At 51.4% G+C, this 14593-nt stretch overlaps 1 protein-coding gene across 1 annotated transcript in view; it reads left to right on the forward strand.

Moving 5' to 3' along the window:
- The first annotated feature begins 442 nt into the window (after positions 1–442).
- The window catches only part of LOC118691564 (contactin-4), a 274696-nt gene continuing 260545 nt past the window's right edge, over positions 443–14593 (forward strand). The window contains 1 exon segment of the mRNA XM_036390793.2: positions 443–543. The gene's annotated coding sequence lies outside the window, so the exon portion shown is untranslated.

The raw sequence follows: 14593 nt of genomic DNA on the forward strand, positions 1-14593 counted from the left end.
TGGCACTAAAACCGGAGGGCAACGCCGAGGGGGAAATAAAAAAATAAAATAAAATAGATTTTAAAAAAGAAAAAAAAAAAAAAAAAAGAAAAAAAGCCGCGAGCGGTAATTTGGGCTTCTGTGGTCTCCCCTAGTGGGACCGGGGCTGGTCGGGGATGGGGAAAAGCGGGGAGCGCGACGGGAACGGGCTCGGGGCTGGTCGGGGATGGGGAAAAGCGGGGAACGCGACGGGAACGGGCTCGGAGCCGCCCGGGGTGCGGGTGGAGCCGCGGGAAGAGCCGCACCTGGGCTGCAGCAGGGCAAGGGCAGGGCAGGGGGTGCTGCCCGCGGGGCCGGCACCGAGCGCTGCCGGGCGGGCAGCGGCGGGGCAGGAAGGGTTAACGCGGCCCGCCCGCCCCCCGCGCACGGCGGTTCGGGGGTGGGTGGGCTCAGCGCGGAGCCCGCCCGGCCCCGCCGCTGCCGCTCAATGCTGCGGCCGCGGGACCGCGCGGGAGCGCCCGCACCGCGGAGCCGCGCCGGGAATGAACCCCCCGCCCCGGGCAGGTAAGCGCGGATCGGATCGGCTCGGCTCGGCTCGGAGGGAGGCGGATTTAAAACGGGATTTAAGGAAAAAAAAGAAATAGGGGGTAAATAAGGAATTTTCAAGCAAGCTGCGGCGCGGGGGAAGAGAGCGCGGGCGCGCTGCGGAGCCGGCGGAGCGGAGGCGCGGCCGGAGGGGCGAGGGGCCCGCAGGGACCCCCGGTGCCCCCGGAGCGCGGAGCTGCCGCAGGGTCATGCGGAGCCACCGGGCAGGGGTGGCCGCGGTCCCTGGACAGGAGCGGGAGCATCCCCGGGTGAGAGCAGGAGCATCCCCGGACAGGAGCGGGCGCATCCTTGAGTGGGAGCGGGGATGATCCCCGGGTGAGTGCAAGCGCATCCCCGGGTGAGAGCGGGGATGATCCCCGGACAGGAGCGGGCGCATCCCTGGGTGAGAGCAGAAGCATCCCTGAATGAGAGAAGGAGCATCCCCGAGTGAGAGCAGGAGCATCCCGGGATGCGGACGCGGGGACGATCCCCGAGTGAGAGCAGGAGCATCCCGGGATGCGGACGCGGGGATGATCCCCTCAGGCTGCTCCAGGCGCACGCAGAACTTTTTGCCGGCTCAGCTGCGTTCCCGGCTGGAGTTGAAGCTCCTTTTGCTTTGCCCAGGCTGCTGCTGCTCCCGTGTCGTGAGCAACATACCGCAGCGTGTTGTTTTATTTATCCCAGACAGGAGCGGCTTGCTCTCGAAACTACAAATTAAAGGATGCTGCTTGCATAACAAGTGGCAATAGTTTGTATGTTACATACTAATTACCCGTCACCTTAATTTAGACTAAGCCAAAGAAGGTTTTTCCCCCCCGAGGAGGGCTCGGGAGGGTTCGATAGAGCAGTCTGATGTGTTGCAGCCACGTACTCCTCTCCCCTAGCTGGATTAATGTGGGCAGAGGATTAAGAGCCGGCACGTTGATGAGGCACCCGCAGGTGCGGGGAAGCGGGGCACGTTTGGCTGGAGGCAGAAATCAGTTTTTGTGGCTGTGCTCGCCCATCCTCCGGTTTCCATGGCTCGGTTCAGGACCCGCATCCCAGTGGATAAATCACCGAGGTGGGAGCAGGGACTGGTGGCGGCTCCTCTTGCGATGGTCGCGATAGTCCGGAGCTCCTTTCCCGCATGCAGCGCTCCCTGCCCCGCAGTGGGTGGCTGGGTGGCTGTGCCCCGTGCTGGCAGGGTGCCCGGGGGATGCCCTGACCCGTCCCCGTGGCTGTGGGAGCCCCGTCCCTGCTCCCTGTGCCTCCTGCAGCGGCTCCAGCCCAGGTGCGCAGGTGATGCTGCAGCCGGGCTCCGCAGCCAGCGCCGAGCCTGGGAGCAGCGTGCTGGGGGCCTGCACTTCTCCCAGAAGCTTCTTCCTGCTGCTTTTCTGGCCGGGAAACTGAATTTTTCTTCTTTTCTGGACCCGAGGGAGCTGCATTTTTACCCCGCGTTTGTAAGTCCCTGAAAACTGCTTAAATGGCTCTTGAATAATCCTTCAAAGTCACCTCCCCTCTTTAATCTAATACCGAAAGGACTTACTTTACATGGCTAATCCCTCTTTTCCGTGCTGTACAGCCTCGTTTAGAGGTGTGCACACTGCTAATTTCCCCTTGGCAGCCTGCTGGAGACAATGGCTTCCACTGGCGAGCAGCAACCTCTCCCTCCCGTGCTGAACTCTGGGCACAGCTGAACCCCTCTGACGAGAATTTGGGGCATTTCAGGAAATGTCCCTTTGCACCCCCAAACTCTGGCTGTGTTTCTGAACACCTTTAGGGAGGCTCTGAGGGTCTCCTGCCCCAAACCCCCGCAGCTGTTGGGTGGTGGGAGTGCAGGGAAGCAGGGTGTGCCTGCAGGTAGTTGGAGTTGAATGATCCTGGCTAAACTCTGCAGTTGGAAGGATTTTCCCATCCTTCTGCAGAGGAGCTGAGCTCTCTCCCAGCCTGTCTGGCGCTCCTGGAATTTTAAGCTGGTTCTGCTCTCCACAGTGACAAAACGTGTGTTGGGAATGTGAATGACAGCAGAGGAGCAGCTCACCTGTGCAGGCAGCCCCCCTGAGCACGGGCTGAGGTGCTGCAGCTCCAAAGCCCGGCTCTCCAAGGGTTAACAGGGGTGTGTGGGGCTGCCAGCCCCTCCCTGGGCTCACCAGGGATGCTGAGGAGGGCAGGGTGAGGTGTCCCCTGCCCTGGGCCACAAGGACACCTCTGCCCGTGGGGTGGGGGTCCCTGAGACCTCGGCCATCCTCCTCCAGAGGGTCCTGCCGTGATTCTCCAGGTAATCCCTCCAGTGCTGGATTCCTGAGTGCTGATTGCCAGCTGTGGCTGAGGAGCTTTTATTCCAGAGGGAAGGACAGCAGCAGTGACAGCTGCTGGGAGCCCACCTTGGTTCCCAAACTTGGACATGCATGAACGTCTTTCTTGTTGCTAGCCAGGTCTTTATTTACTGGAATTAACATTTTCTTGCTTTCAAATTCACTCGTGTGTTACCCCATCAGGGACAGCTGGAAATCAGGGGTGAGCTCACATAAAATTTCTCCCAGAGATGCAAAACTTTGGAGTAATTTTGTAAATATTCTGGTGCCACGTGATTTATTTACCTTGCCTTCGGGAGTTTTCTTTGTCTGACAGTTCTGTGGAGTTGACTTGATTTAAAAAAAGAATATTTGAAATTCAGGGGGTAAAGACAAGGCAGAGGGAAGGAAGGGTAATACCCACGAGACAGATAGATCACTGCCTTTTTATTTGCTCTTGTGGTCTTGTTTAATTCTGCTTGGTGAGCATTCTGGAGGGGCTGGTTCCCATCAGGGCAGGGTGGACAGAGCCCTGGCGCCGAGGGATGCAGACGGAGCAGAAGCTGCTGCTGCTGCTTAAAAATACTCTGCTGCCTTTGAAAGTTCATAAATCATCACAGGTCTATTTTTAGCGCTGTTAGAATAGAGCAGGTCTGGGGTTTCTCCCCACACCTGCCCTGTGTGGCCTGGGCTGCCCTGGTGCAGTGTCTGCAGGAGCAGCTCTCCCTCTCTGCTTGGATGGGGGCTGCCCCAGCCCCGCTGTCGCACGGGGGACCCAGCTCCCTTTGAAGAGCCTTTGGTGCAACAGTTGGGAATTCTCCTTCCCACAGGGAGCCTGTGCTGCTTGCTGGGTGAGTGATGTGCAGCCCCTGGCAGGGAGGTAATCACAAACACGGCCAAGTGTTGGTGATTTCCTCCCAAATCACCCCAAACCCACAGATGCCAGCTGGGGCTGAGCCCTGCTCAGCACCGTGGTTACTCCAGGGCAGACACGGGTATCATGACAGGAGTGATTCATTCTTTTTATTATTAGCAAAGCAAATCCATAATGATGACACCCTGCTGATTTACTGTTTCATGCCAGTGCACAGCTCTTCCCTGCCTCCCCCTCCTCCCAGCAGCCATCAAATCTGGGGGTACTCGGAGGAAATGTGTCAAATCTGTGTCAAATCTGCTTCTCATCCTCACACACATGAGCTTCTCACTCCTTATGAGCCAAGGGAGCAGTGTTTGGTGCACTAAACAGGGTTCTGAAGGTGGGGATGTTGGGAATAACTCCCTGCTTTGCTGTTCCCTGGCTGCAGTCATTTTATCTCAATCTGCAGGGTAAAAATCTATCCCAACCTGACACCGAGAAAAAGAAGAAGTTCTTGGGGTGTTTTTAATCTCTGGGTTAAATCAGTGAAGGTCAAGGCTCAGAACCATCAGGGTCAGAGCATTTTGAAAACAGTCTGGTGGCTGGCAGGTGCAGAGTTCAGCTTTAGGAAGGTGCAGCAGAAGGGGGAAGTTTTGCCTCTGCGACATAAATTGGGATTTTTGCTTAGGGTCACGATCACAGCACAGATGTATCAGCATGTGGCCTCCAGTGAGGTAAGTGATGCACTTATTGCACTTCAGAAGGACTCAAAAAAATCATCTGCAGTCATATTTTCAAAATGGCAGGGATTTATTTTAAAAATTGTGTTTAAGGTTTCAAAAGCGAGGTTCTGCCACATTTGTTTTTCCTGTTAGTTCTTCCTCAAGCTCCCAGTTATTCAGCTGCTGATGCTGTATTCCTTGAGGACTTGCTGGAGATGTCTCAGATCTGGCCAGACACCCTTATTCGTGTTCTGATCTAGCCAGTACCCAGTTCTGCTGAGTTATAATAAAAATAAAGAAAAGCACCAGGATGGTTCCTCCCCACCTCTGTCTTCTCTTTGGATTTTGGATTCAGTGAGGCTCAACCCTCCCATGTGGACTTTCCCCAATCCTTGTTGAGAGCAAGATGTTTTCGAAAGACCCACCAGTAAATCTTGGTTTCCTCCAGATTTCCAGGAGAGCTGAGCTGAGCAGCCCCTGGCTCCAGACTGATTTGCTTTGCCAGGAGTTCTGACAGTGCTGTATCTTTGCTGGCCTGGGGCGAAATCTGTGTTTATCATTTATTGATATAAATGTTTAGCCGAGGAAGAGATGTGGTGTTTAAGGCCAATTTGCATAAGGCTCAGCGGGTCATTGCATCTGATTAGAGCTGGAGAGGGAACAAAGGACAGCCCGGGTGACTGTGGTGGACAAACCTCTCTTGTGAGGGTGATTTAATGCCAGTGGTGCTGCACAGCAGAGACCTACCTGTGTGATTTGAACCCCTCTGTGAGTGCTTTGTTTATTAACCCCCTTTTATTCAGATCACAGGGCGTTTTTCGGGAACACTTCCACACAACAAAACACATTTGCATCTCTGTGCTCCCAGTGATGAGAGTGTGGAGACCCAAAAAAGCCATCGGGGAGAGCCCCAGGGCTGCTGGGGCTGCTCAGGGCACAGCTTTCCCTTTTAACAGCTCCTGTTAATGATCCCCATTTTTTGCTCTTTTTTGCTCATTTTTACACCTTTCTATGGCTGGAGCAGAGAGATCTTTGTCCGGTTTGATCCATGGCTGTGGTTTGGGTGATCTCTGCAGAGCACAAGGGGGTTCTTCACCTCACACAAACAGCACTGAGGAGCTTTCATCAAATAAGATGTTTTACCTTGCTCAGTGATCAAAACTCTCTCCTCTTGTCATGAATGAATGGGTGAATCTTTTTGGGCTTTGTCTCCCAGTCTTAAAAAAAAAAATAAATAAAAAATCCCCCTCTGAACAGCACTCAACTCCCAGCTTTTTTTTTTTAAAAGAGTTACTTAGCATAAGAGCAGAACATTTGCCTGAGAGGGTTTCAGTCCAAGAACGACTTTTCATATTTAATTGATCTGTATTGTTCAATTAGGGAGATGTATCATGCCCTCTGTTGTGCATGTATAGCTGGAAGCAGAAATGAATGAAATATGAAGCACAGCACAGGAGTGATTCCAGGCTGAATTTCTGTGCTGTTGGTGATGCACAGAGCAGGATTTCCACCCAGGCCTGGATCTGTGTGAGTAAACAGGGATTGTGTAAATTCATCAGTTACCTCTGCCTTACAAATGAGCCTGGATTGTAACATCTGTTCTTATTCTGCTCAGAACTCAGTAACCTCTTTGTTCTAAATCCTATTTATAAACATCCCCAGCTCCTGAATCAGCTGTCAGGATTATCCCAGAGTGCTGTGCTTGTCTGGGAACAGCTGGATTGCTCTTCTGAGCCCTGCCAGCATCCCAAACTCAGGTGTGTGCTGAGCATCCCGGCAGTGCCAGGCTCACACAGGAGCGACACGGGTCCCACAGGGTGGCAGCACTCAGCCCTCAGAGCTGGAACCAGGAGCATCCCGGGGCTCTGGGAGCTGCTCCACGGCCTGGGGTTAGGCAGGAGCCAGGGAATGCCCTGCTCCATGGGCTGGGATAAGGCAGTGCCCAGGGAATGCCCTGCTCCACGGCCTGGGGTTAGGCAGTGCCCAGGGAATGCCCTGCTCCATGATCAGGGGTAAGGCAGTGCCCAGGGAATGCCCTGCTCCATAAACTGGGGTAAGGCAGGAGCCAGGGAATGCCCTGCTCCATAATCAGGTATAAGGCAGTGCCCAGGGAATGCCCTGCTCCATGGGCTGGGGTTAGGCAGTGCCCAGGGAATGCCCTGCTCCATGGGCTGGGGTTAGGCAGTGCCCAGGGAATGCCCTGCTCCATGATCAGGGGTAAGGCAGTGCCCAGGGAATGCCCTGCTCCATAAACTGGGGTAAGGCAGGAGCCAGGGAATGCCCTGCTCCATGATCAGGGATAAGGCAGTGCCCAGGGAATGCCCTGCTCCATAATCAGGGATAAGGCAGTGCCCAGGGAATGCCCTGCTCCATGATCTGGGGTAAGGCAGTGCCCAGGGAATGCCCTGCTCCATGGGCTGGGGTAAGGCAGTGCCCAGGGAATGCCCTGCTCCATGATCAGGGGTAAGGCAGTGCCCAGGGAATGCCCTGCTCCATGATCAGGGGTAAGGCAGTGCCCAGGGAATGCCCTGCTCCATAAACTGGGGTAAGGCAGTGCCCAGGGAATGCCCTGCTCCATAAACTGGGGTAAGGCAGTGCCCAGGGAATGCCCTGCTCCATGGGCTGGGGTAAGGCAGTGCCCAGGGAATGCCCTGCTCCATAAACTGGGGTAAGGCAGTGCCCAGGGAATGCCCTGCTCCATGGGCTGGGATAAGGCAGTGCCCAAGGAATGCCCTGCTCCATGGGCTGGGTAAGGCAGGATAAGCCTTTATCTTTAGCTGGGATGGGGATTTAACTCCTCTAACCTCAATTACCACACTGTAATTTTCCTCAGCATCCCTGAATCTGAGGAACTGGCACAGAAAGGGATGAAATTTCTCCTTGGACTGTCCTGTCATGGCCAGGGCTCTGTGCTCAGTGTCCCCCTTGCTTTCCCCCTCTCCCTGCCCGGCAGCTCCTCCCAGGGTTTGGCTGCCAGGTACAGGGTTTGGCTGGCTCAGCACCACCCTCTGCCTGCTCCTCCCCAGCTCCTCTGGTTTCCTCACAAAATGATCAGGAGCACCAGAGGATTCCTGTGCTGCACCCAGCACATTCCAGGTCGCCGGCAGAAAGTGCTGAGGAATGACTTTAACCCTTGCAGGGCCGGGTGTCCATGAGCAGGCTGTGCACAGCCCGTCCAGGGAAGCTGCCCTGGCAGTTCTTGGCACAAGGGATCACAGCTCTGTGCCACTCCCCTGCCTGGGGACATGCAAAGGCCTCCTAGAGATGTACATGTGTCTCACAAGGAGACCTTGGTGTTGGTCCAGTTCCTAAATCCCTGAGTTTTTATGGGATCAGGCAGGGGCTGTGGGCAGGGAGGATGGAAGGAGCTTCCCTGAGTGTCCTCTCCTCTCTGCCCTGGGGTCCTCAGCACAGAAAAGCCATGGAGCAAATCCAGAGGAGGTCATGGAGCTGCTCCAAGGGCTGGAGCTCCTCTGGAGAGGAGAAACTCCAGGGAGAGCTCAGAGCCCTTTCCAGGGCCTGAAGGGGCTCCAGGAGAGCTGCAGAGGGACTGGGGACAAGGCCTGGAGGGACAGGAGCCAGGGAATGGCTCCCAGTGCCAGAGGGCAGGGATGGGTGGGAGATTGGGAAGAAATTCCTTCCTGTGAGGGTGGGAAGGGGTTGGAATTGCCAGAGAAGCAGTGGCTGGCCCTGGAAGTGTCCCAGGCCAGGTTTGGAGCAGCCTGGGAGGAGTGGAAGGTGTCTCTGCCCACGGCAGGGGTGGGATGGGATGAGTTTTAATGCCCCTTTCAATGCAAACATTTCCATGATTCCATGATGATCTCTGCTGCCACAACAACATTTCCATGTTGTTCCCAACCCTTCCCATGGAGTGTGAAATGATCAGATCCCACATTTATCCCCCATGGGAAAAGCAGCACCAGGAGTGAGGCTGGGAGAGCCCCAGGAAAGTGCTGGATGGGCCAGAGAATTCCTCGGGTGAATTCAGTGTTTAATGGGTCTCTTCTAATTGCAGATTTAGGAAAGAAACACTGGTCAAACACATCTGAGAAGGGAGAGTGCAGAGCATGGCTTGACTCAATATTTTCTCTAGTCAAGTGGAAAAAAGGAAGCCTCATATGAAAAAGCTGGAAAGGTCAGACTAATTTGTACTTGTGTGATAATGGGTAATACCTCTATTGTTTATGGAGCCTGCAGAATCCTTCCTGTGCTAAGCACTGTCATCTATCTGATGGTGATTTGGAGAAATTAAAAATGAAGTAGCAATTGTTCCACCCTCTGCGTGCCTTAATCTGCTTTGGGCGAGGATTCCTTTGAACAGTTCTGTGCTCTTTATAAATGAGGTGAGGTGGAATTTGCTCCCTTCTCTTGACTGCTGTGGCTGGAGGAAGGAGATGGTTTTAAACAAAGAAAAAAAAAAGAAAAAAAAGATTAATACTGAGGTTGAGAAGAGCCAGACTGAAACCCAGCCTGTGTCTTGCTGCTTAAGCATTCTGCCTGTGTTCCCCTGGTTCTTTATTTTGCTGCAGTCTTTGCTGTTTATTTACAAGGGTAAGTGGGAATTTCATATGCATGTCCAGCTCCTGCTATTAAACCTGGGATTGGTGAGCTCCTAATGCCCCACAGTGCGGCCTCACTGATCCAGGTGGATTTGCAGCTCCTTTTAGCAGCCACTGGAAGTGGTGTGAGTTTTCCTGGGGTTCTGGTTCCTTTCCAGGGATGATTTCCAAGGCATCATTTCCCAGGGAACAATGGGGAGCTGTGTGGGGAGTCCCTCCTGCCTCGTGCTCAGCACCAAGCGTGAGCTCCAGAGGAATTCATTTGCCAGGCTTATTGCTGAGACATTTAATATCTGGAATGATTTAGGAGATCAAATTCTGGAGTTCTGGGCTGGCTGTAGCTGCATCTGTCATTGTTGCAGAACCTTGACAGTGAACAAAAGGTGCTGCAGGGAACCATAACTCACCCAGCAAATTAATGGGTTCCAGCCTTGCTTGCTCAGCTGAATGGAGCCTGTGTGGTCTCACTGGCCAAGGGTTTTCCACAAAAATTGTGTGGGTTTGGAGTGGGCATTCCCAGAGGGATGGAGAGAGCCCAGCTGGCTGGGACTGCTGCTTTCCACTCCTGCTGGAAGTGGGGATAAAACCCCTGTGGGCTCTCCTGGGAACATCATGCAATTGTTCCAGGTTTTTTGATTTTTTTTTTTATTTTTTTTTTTTTTTGTTTTGTAAGGGTCCACAAGAAAAGGAGTTGATTGAGAAAGTTTCATCAGATTTGCTGATGTCACACTGTGAGGGTGACACTCACAGGTCACCAGCCACCACTGGTCATTTTTGCCACTGGCAAGGAAGGTGCACTGTGAGGAGATGCTTGGTCACCTTCCAATTAGCAGGAGTGCTGGAACATGCCTGGAGGGATTTAAAAGCTTTGGTGATGCGGCATCTGGGGACATGGCTGAGTGGTGGCACTGGCAGTGCTGGGAAATGGTTGGATTTTATGGTTTTAGAGGATTTTTCCAACTGGAATTCCATGTCAGGTCTTCTCCCTGGCCATGATTCTGCTCTCACCCTTTTTTCCCTGATTCTGCCTCTCTTGCTGGAGAATGATCCCAGCTCCTGAGAAGGTCCCAGTCCTCTGTGGGTTTCCAAACTCCTTGGCCTGGTGGTGGGCAGGGTGTAGCTGAGGAATTTGGGATGGGGAGAGAGGATGCTCTGACCTCACACCTGGGCTGTGGCAGGGTGACCTTGTTTGCCAGCAGCTCCTGGAATTGGGATTTTGGGAATAGCCAAGCCCTTCATGGTGTAATTAGTACATTTGGTAATTGGCTTCATCACCCTGCAGGGCTTGGAAGATGAAGGGATGGGGCTGGAGCTGTGGCAGTGGCACCAAAAGGGCTCAGAAGATGAGCAGAGCTGGGGAACTGCTCAGCACCATCCCTGCAGGGATTGACCACACCAGCAGCTCTGTGAGCCCTGAACTCTCACTTCTGGGGGTTCAAATGGCTCTGCAGCAGAGCCAGATCCAGGCCAGAGGAGTCAGGAAGTTGAGAGGTTTCTGCTGTAAATCTGAAGGTTTGTGGCTCAGGCAGTGCTCCCAGTCACTCCCAGTTTGTCCCAGCCTGCTCCCACAGCCAGCCTGCCATCAGCACTCACTCTATCTCAGAGCAGCCATTTCATTATTAGGATTATTATTGTATTTTTGAACCATTACTAAGATATGGAACCACTGCCCCTGGAAAAGTGGATTATCCTTTCCTCGATAACTAATTTTATTTCACTCAGGAAAATTTGATTCAGATTTCTGAAACATTGCCACTAAGCAGCTTTCTAAGCAGAGTTGCAGTGCATGACCAAATTAAATCCGTGTAGGGAGAAGGGAAATGTTGTTGTTGCGAGTGTCCAAAGGGGTTGAAATGAAAATAATCTTATAGATCAAACTTAAATTGAGTTCAGATATTATGGAGGGAGCTCAGCTCTGTACCTGGAAAATCCCATCTGCCAAAAATGAACTTTGGGGTCACATTCTAAAATGGCATTTCTAGTCCTGCACCATCCAGCTGCTCTCCCTGTGTGTGGCACAGGGCTTGCAAAGGAGTCTAAGCTGTGTGAATCTGCTCCATAAAAACAAACAAAGTCATTGCAGAAGAAGGTGGGGGAATGCTCTTGGAGGATTTATAAAACCCCTCCCAAGCTGCAGCAGCCTGAGGCGGCAGATCCTGTCTCGAGTGAATTTTGAGTAAGTTTGGCCTGAATTTTGTCCAAACCTAGCATCTCCAGGAGAAAATAACTTGAAATTCTGCACTTTGAGGCAGCAGCAGCAGCTGGAGCCAAACTGGAGAATGGTTTGACCCTTCTTACTGAATGGGCTTTGAGTTCCAGGTGTTTGATGACCCTTGTGGAGCTCTCCTGAGCTGGTTCTGTGCTGTTCTACTGCAGATGAAGAACTGAGGTGCACAAGATGCTCAGAGATATTGAGATATTGAAGTACTGGAATTTCTAGAAAGTTCTACCCAAATTCTTTGAATTTCAAGGTACTGAGCAATTGTAAGAAATAAGTTTTTATGGCAGAGGAGGAATTTCAGCACTGACTTCTCTCCTTCTCCCCTGTGGATTGCATCATAACTCTGATGCTTAAAAGATTTAATTATTTTTGCACCTGTGGTTTTGCTTTAGATCAGTCTTTCCCAGCTCATGGGATTCAGGGTCTCACTGAATTCTTCCCTTCAAATAAAAAATATCTGGGACTGAAAGTGTTTTTTTAAAATGCAATCAAATATGATTTAGCTGACTAAAACATTGTGAATAGACCCGAGCATTCACACAGAAATACTTGACAATATCTATATGAAGGTAATGTCATCCATTAGCATTGTGTGAAATATAAAATATCACCCAATATTTAAATCCAACTGCAGTGAATCCTCTGTAACTTTACTGACAGAACCTAAATTTAGGAACTAATTAAATTCCATGGAACAGAAGAATGCATTTCTCCCCTTCTTGTAAGGACAAAGATTTCGAGTGTTAGCTATACTTCTATTTTTATATCATTGAGTAGTCTTTTATATAGATATAACTGGTATATACCTGGGGTTTTATTTGAAGTTTCTACATCTGAATTTCAGGATCTCTGCTGAGAAGGCCCCAAAGTCCAGCTCAGACCCCTCTGTGAGGGAGCCCTGAGGGAGGTGGTTGAGCTCAGGGAGTGGAAGGGAAAATTCCCTGCCCAGCTCTGGATCCACCCCCACCATCTGCTCAGAGCATCCAAAACAACTCATTTCACCCCAAAAGTCAATCCAGGCCTTTTCTCTCCCAATCACCTCCCTGTCCCAGCCTCTGGCTGTGGAAGATTCCAGCTTTAAGGCCGTGGTGAAATGAAGTGTGGAGCCAGGATCGGGGCCAAACACTTTAAATAATTGATGGACAGCTTGATTTCTTTAGCCTTGCTCAAGTAAACCGAGTTTCAGATGAACAGGAGCTGAGTAGGTGTTTAGTTGGGGGGAAAAAAGCCCTTTGAATTCCACTGATTTCCCACAGGATTTACTCAGCACTAGGAGAAATAACTTGAGAGGATCTCAGAATGGTTGGTGCTGAAATGGACCTTAAAGATCATCTGATTTCAGGGACAGGGCCACGGCAGGGACACCTCCCACTGTCCCAGGCTGCTCCCAATCAGCCCCAATGTCCAGCCTGGCCCTGGGCACTGCCAGGGATCCAGGGCAGCCCCAGCTGCTCTGGGAATTCCAGCCCAGCCCCTCCCCACCCTCACAGGGAAGGATTCCATCCCAATATCCCAATATCCCAATATCCCAATATCCCAATATCCCAATATCCCATCTCCTGCTGCCCTCTGGCAGTGGGAAACCATTCCCCCTTGTCCTGCCAATCCAAGCCCTTTTTATTCTGTTCAGGCTCTTTGGATTCTTTTGTAGGCAAAAAAAAAGAAGAAAAAAAAAAAAGGCATAATCCCTTTTAAATGAAATTCAGAATCTGAAAAGGAGAGAGCAGGGAAGTTGTTGTTGCCATTTGTGAGCTGAAGGTGGCCAAGTATCCCAAGGCTGTTTTGACTTTTGTGTAATTTTCATAAATTTTTATAAATAAATTACACAACTGGCATAGCTGCACATCCCATAACACCACAGTGCAAGAGAGCAAACAATTCCAAGTTCCCCACCCAAATACTGTGTAAATTGAGAAGAAAAGGCAAACAGGGACCAAAGAAGCAAACAGCAGCAGGAGCAGCAGCTAATGAGCATCCATGGTTTGATTGCTAATGGGGCTGTGGTCTGGAGGCTGGGCTGGAGGAAGGATGTCCTTGGGACAGGCAGGATGTGCAGGGAAGTGGAATTAGTGCTGCAGGAGGAGCAGGAAATCAGGAAATGTGTCTGAGCTGGAGGCTCCTCATGTTCCACTCCTGCAAATGGCTCCATCTATTAGCTGGAAATGGCAGGCAGGGCTGGGCTGGGATTAGCAGGGAGGAGCCTGAGGAGAGGCAGGGATGTGCTGGGGGTCAGAGGAACTTTCAGCTTTCGGGAAACTTCCTGTGGAGCAGTTCCTTTGGCTGGTGGCATATCAGTGAAACAGGACACTCCTGAGAACTCACTCACGGGACTGTTTGTTTTCACTAATGACACAAGACACCAAATTCTTCAAAATTCTCAGAGCTCCAGAAGTGGTCAGAGCAGCAAAGATGCTTTGATCCCATATGCCTTTTTTTTCCCTTCTCTCTATTTTTTATAATCCTTTTGCTCTTTGGGTCATATTACGCATTTAAACACTTCCTTATCCTTTTCTGAATCTGAACTTGTTTAGAAATCATAGAAGTGCCTTTGAGGTGGCTCTGATGGCTTTGGAATCCAAAATCATCCATTACAAATTCCCAGCTTCTCTATGGGGGGAAAAGGGCTGAAAAGGGCTGACCTGAAGCTGCCTTTTCCAGGGTGATGCTGTGCTGGTGGAATGGTTGGGCTGGCTCCAGGGCAGCATTTCCAGCTCCCAAACCTGATGGCAAATCAGCACAGCCCCCTGGAATCCTGAACACCCCTCCACGTGTTCCCAAGGCTGCTAACACAAACACAAAAGCACTGAGAGGGTTTTTTCAAGCCCATATTCCTGGCTGGAAATGAATTGCTGCTGTTGTCACCTCATCCATTACCCTCTCCATGAAGGAAGAGGTGATGGAGCTTCTGCTGCAAGGTCCCTCTGTGTTCATCTCCTTAGCCACTGTCACTCATCCCTTCATTGCTGAACCTTATCATTCTGCATTCCAGCTGTTAGATTTGATCCATCCATCATCTGTCAGGAACTTGTCACAGACCCTGGACACTTCCAGATGCATTTTCTGTGCAGGTCCTGCCAGAGGAGAGGAATATTAAGCGGGGAGGGTTAGGCAAGTCACGTACTTGCTGTGTTTTTGCTGTACGTCATTTTCAGAGTAGCCTTTTCCAGCACTTTTCCCCCCCAAAGAGAAGCTGGGAGTTTGTAGTGGATGACTTTGGATCTGTGAGGAGTTTGTGGGTTTGTTCCTATGGACTGACAACTCCTGTCTCACACACTTGAAAAAACACATCAGGGAGAGCTCTGCCCCCGTTACCCAAATAAAAGAGGGTAAAACTTTTCCCACTTCATTTCTTCAGTTAAACTTGGTGATCGAGCTCAGAGAGAGGTTTCCATGGTGCA

Source organism: Molothrus ater, chromosome 11, assembly GCF_012460135.2.
Source record: "Molothrus ater isolate BHLD 08-10-18 breed brown headed cowbird chromosome 11, BPBGC_Mater_1.1, whole genome shotgun sequence".
In the NCBI taxonomy this organism is placed as follows: Eukaryota; Metazoa; Chordata; class Aves; order Passeriformes; family Icteridae; genus Molothrus; species Molothrus ater.